Raw genomic sequence first — 5,509 nt, 5'->3', positions numbered from 1 at the left:
CTTGATTACTGTAGCTTTGTAAGTCTTGAGGTCAGTTAGTGCTAGTCCTCCAACTTTGTTCTTTTTCAAAGTTGTTTTTGGCTATTCTAAATACTTCAAATCTCCCTATAGATTTTAGAATCAGCCTGTAAATTCTACAAAAGAAGTGTGCTGGGGTTTTGATTGTGTCAAATCTATAGATACATTGAGATGAATTGACATCAGTTTTTTAAAAATCCATAGACCTGTATCTCTCCATTGGTTTATATATTTTAAAATTTCTCTCAGCGATACCTTGTAATTTTGAGTCTACAGGTTTTACAGCCTAAATATTTCATTTTGGGGGATGCAATTGTGAATGATTTTGTTCTTTATAATTCCAGTTTCTGATAATTCTTTGCTAAGATATAGAAATACAATTGACTTTTGCATATTGACCTTGCAGGTGCAACATTGCTAAACTCACTTATTCTAATGACATTTTTTGCAAAAGGACTTTTATTCCTTCTTTTCCAATCTTTTATATTTTGTCTTGCTTTATTGAACTGGCTACAGTGTAATGGAGAGAGAAGACATTCTTGCCCTGTTCCTCATCTTATGGAAACAGCATGCAGTCTTTCATCATCAATTTTGGTGTTAGTTGTAGGTCTTTCACTGATACCCTTTATCCGAACATGGAATTTCCCTTCTATTCCTGGATTGTTGAGGTCTTTTCTCAGGAATGAGCATTGGATTTTGTAAAGTGCTCTTTCCCTTTTAGGGGTGCATCTATTTAGATAATCATAGATTTGTTTTATTTCAGTTTTCTTTTTAATATTGCATTGATTAAGTTGATTGACTGTTTTTATTATTGGATGACCCTGTTGCCTAGGGAATAAATCTTCGTCGATCATGATATATTATTTCTTTTATATATTTTTGGATTTGATTTGCTAAAATTTTGAATTGGTCTTCATGAGGGATACTGGCCTATAGCTTTCTTCTCTTGTAGTGTCTTTGTCTAGGTTAGTATTAGGGTAATTCTGGGCTCATAAAATAGATTGGGAAATATTCCTTCCACTTCCTTTTTTAAAAAGATTTTGTTTACTTACTTGAGAGAGAGAGAGGGAGCAAGGGGAGAGGAAGAAGCAGACTCCCTGCTGAGCAGTGAGCCCAATGCAGGACTCGATCGCAGAACCCAGGGATCATGACCTGAGCCGAAGGCAGACACTTAACTGACTGAGTTACCCAGGCACCCCTCCACTTTCCACTTTCTCTGGAAGAGTTGTGTATAGTTGGTTATTATTTCTTTCTTTATTGTTTAGTGGAATTTACTAATAAAGCATCTGGGCCTGGAGTTTCCTTTGTGAGCAGGTTTTTAACCACACATTCCAACTTTTTCATAGATACAGGACTACTCTAGCCATTTATTTCTTCTTGAATGAGATTCGTAGTTTGTGATTTCAAGGGATTTAAATTTTTTTTTAAGATTTTATTTATTTATTTATTTGTCCCACAAGCAGGGGGAGCAGGAGGCAGAGGGAGAGATAAGCTTCCTGTTGAGCAAGGAGCTTAGTGTGGGTCTTGATCCCAAGACCTTGGGATCATGACCTGAGCCAAAGGCAGACAGTTAACCAACTGAGCCACTCAAGGACTTTATTTATCAGAATTTTTGATATATAGTTCACAACATTTTATTATCTTTTTAAATCTTTTTGATATATGTAAGATTTATAGTGAGCTCTCCTTCCTTCCTGATATTAGCAGTTTGTGTCTTCAAAATTTCTCTCTTTTTTCTTAATTGGACTGGTTCCAAGTCTATCAGTTTTATTGCTCTTCTTAAATAGCCAGCTGTAGGTTTCATTGATGATTTTTATTGATTTTCCTTTTACTTGATATATGCTCTTCTTCTTGTTGTTTCCTTTCCTCTGCTTGCTTGAGCTCGATCTGCTCTCCTTTCTTTAGTTTCTCAAGGGCAAAGCTTACATTATTGATTTGAGATCTTTTTTCTTTTCTTTTTTTTTTTAACTTTTTTTTTTTTTTAAAGAGAGAGTGTGTACACATGTTGGGAGGGGTAGGAAGGAGGGCCGAGAGAGGGAGAGAGAGAATCTTGAGGAGGGTCCATACTCTGTGGACCTGACACAGGGCTCGACCTGACAATCCTGAGATCATGACTTAAGCCAAAATCAAAAGTCGGATACTTAACAGACTGAACCACCCAGGCACCGTTCTTTTTTACTTCCTAATGTAAACATTTGATGTTATAAATTCCCCTCTAATAACGACTTTAACTGCATCCCTTAAATTTTGCTATGTTTTCTTTTTAATCATATTAAAATATTTTCTAACATTTCTGGTTAATGCCTCTTTTAACTAAGGATTATTTAGCAGGATATTGTTTAATAGAATGTGTTTTGTGATTTTTTTTCTAGATATGTTTCTGTTATTGATTTCTACTTTTAATTCACTGTGGTCAGAGAACAGACAGTTATATGATTTTAATTTTTAAAAAATTGTTGAGGTTTTTCTATGACTTAGGATATGGTCTGCCTTGGTGAAATTTTCCTAAGCACATCAAGTGAATATGTATTAAAGAGTTCTCTAAATGTAATTAGACCAATGTTTTTAATAGCATGGGTCATTATAGCCTTATGATTTTCTGTCTACTTTTTCTATCACTTACTAAGAGAGGAATGTCAAAATCTCCAATTATAATTGTATATTTATCTAGTTTTTCTTTTTGTTCAATCGGCTTACATATTTTGAAGCTCTGTTAGGTACATGCACATTTGGGTTTGTTATACCTTTTTTTAATTTCTTTTTAAGATTTTATTTATTTATTTGACACACAGAGAGAGAGTTATTGCGCACGCACAATAACAAGTAGGCGTAGCAGCGGAGAGAGGGAGAGGGAGAAGCAGACTCCCCACTGAGCAGGGAGCCTGATGCAGGGCTCAATCCCAGGTCCTTGGGATCACGACCTGAGCTGAAGGCAGACCCTTAACTGACTGAGCCACCCAGGCCCCCTTCTTTTGGATGAACTGACTACTTTGTCATTATGCAATGTGTTTCCTTATTTCTAAGTTTCTTTTGTTTCTGAAATACTGATATTCTAATAGTAATGTAACCAATGCTGACAATGTTGAGTAGTAATTTTGTGGTATATCTTTTTTTCCATCCTTTCACTTTTAATCAGTTTGTATTTCCCTGTTTTTAAAGTGGGTTTCTTATAGACAGCAAATAGTTGTGTCTCATTTTTAAATCCAATCTGACAATCTTATCCTTTTGGTTGGGACTTCAGCTCTACTCATACCCCAAAGAGGATCTGTTTCTGGTCCCTTGTTCTTTCCCCAGTTCTCCTCATGAGCCTTGTGTGGAAACCACGGTAAAGAGCTTGTGGGTGAGTGCCGATTTTCCTTGTGTCTGGTGATCCTACTTATTCCAAACTGACATGCTAGCCCGCACTGACTTTTAAGAATATGTCACAATTTTAGATCTTTTTTTTTTTTTTTTTGCACCCACTTCTAAGGTAGCCCCCTCCTCTATTTTTGGTCTGTCAGAGGTAAACAATATTTGTGTCCCATCTTCCCTCACAGGGCTTGTCCCTCTTTAGGGTTTCATTTATTTGATTGCCTTGTGACCGGAGCTTCTTGATGGGTTCGAGAAAATTATGATTGTGTAGATTATCTGCCGTGTGTGCATTGTTAGGGGAGCTCTGTTTTCCTGTGGCTTTCTACATCTTCGGATGGGAACACAGGTTCCCTGGAGGGTTGCAAACAACAGAGTGTTATTATCTGATTTACAGCTTAAAAACTCCCTCCAACTGCTTGGTGGAGAATGCATTTAAGGGGGATAAGAGTGCATTGGTGGAGAATGCCTTAAGGGGGATAACCCCTGAGGAGGCTGCAAGGCAGTTCAGTTAGGAAAGCATGCTGGCCTGGACTCAGGTGGCACTGGAAGGAAAGGAGGGATTTGGGACACATTTTAGAAGTGAACCGAGAGGATCTGACAATGGACTAGACGAAGAGAGGCAGGGAAACGGAGGACTCTCGGATGCCTCCTAGGCTTGGTTTGAGCAAAGGAATGAACGCTGATGCCACTTCCCGATAGGAAAACAGATCTGGAGGGAAAGTCAAGAATTTTTCTGTGATGGACATGTGAAGTTCTAAATCAAGCGGAGGTATCAAGCCAGAAGCTGGATACTCACATCCAGAGTCCGAGGAGAATCCTGGGCACCCATTTAACATAAGATCAGGGAGGAGGGAGCAGAAAGGAGACAGAGAGAAGCAGTGGCCAGGAACACAGAGGAAAGACTTTATGATCCCTTGGAGGAAGATTTTAATCTAGATTTGGTAAGGATCCCTAAGTCACAAAAACACTGTATTTCATTCCACAGAAACTTGAGATACTAAAACTGTATTAACTCTTTTGATTACTAGGTGAATGACTGCCAGTTGCTTCTGGATTCTTGGGCCTGGGATTTTCCGTGATAACAAGCAGAAGTCTGCCATCACTGAGGGGAGGGCCAGAGCCTCTCTCCTTCCAAGACGAACTGTAGACAACGTCAAATTGGTTCTTGAAAGAAACCCTGTTCCACCTCCTACAGGATCAGAATGGGCCCTTCATTTGGTACAAGGTCGCCTGTAAGGGTACCTTGTGGAAACTTTATGAAGCTTGGCAGGTCTGCGCACATGTCAGAGGGCTGAAGCTCCTTTTAGACATTTGTGTCTCTTTCTTCTCCCTCTGAGGCGGAGGCTCCCCAGGCCGACGGGTCCTGGCTGCCTCACAGAGAGTCCTCCGGTCTTTGCATGTGTTATTGTGAAATCCGGTTCTTCAGAGGAGACATGCTCTATTGAGTAAGAGAAATGTGGCTAAAGGAACATACTAATGAGACTGATTAGATGCTTTTATTGGTTGTGACCTTTCTACTTAACCCTGAGAATGTGCTGTTTTGGGTTTTAAAAATAAATCATAAAGCTCACATTTCTTTCATTTGGCCTCTGAGTCACATACAGACTTACTCTGTGTAACAAGGTTTAGAGATTTAAAAAAAAAATAATAATAATTAGTGTGAATTTGGATTTAAATTCAGGCAGTTAAGAACAATGTCATGCCCCTCTCAAACTTCCAGATGAAGAGAATGATGTGAGGAGCTCTGCGGAGGGGGGCGCGTTTTCGTCTGAGAGCACCAAACACCATCATTTCTCCTTCGGTTTCCTAGCAACTAGAAAAGGCCACTTTCAGCGGCAGGCACCTAGCATACTGCAAACTGGTCCAAGCACCTGTCAAGAAACACTTCAGAAATAAATTCTGTTGGACTAAAGAGCACTGGTTGGTCCTCAGGTGAATGTTTCTTCCCCTCTTAAGGCACATACATGTGAAGTTCATCCTGATCCATATCCTTCCCCTTGACACCTACAAGGTCATTTTTTCCAGATAATTATTTTTAGTTAGTTGGGTGTCTCTGTCTTCTCATGCCATCTTAAGGACCTTGGTTCTCTCTGCCAACCCCTGGGAGTGGGCCTCCATGCTAGCCCCGTGGGGGGTGGCC

This window comes from Mustela nigripes, chromosome 3 (assembly GCF_022355385.1).
Source record: "Mustela nigripes isolate SB6536 chromosome 3, MUSNIG.SB6536, whole genome shotgun sequence".
NCBI lineage: Eukaryota > Metazoa > Chordata > Mammalia > Carnivora > Mustelidae > Mustela > Mustela nigripes.
Note: the sequence above shows the minus strand (reverse complement) of the source record.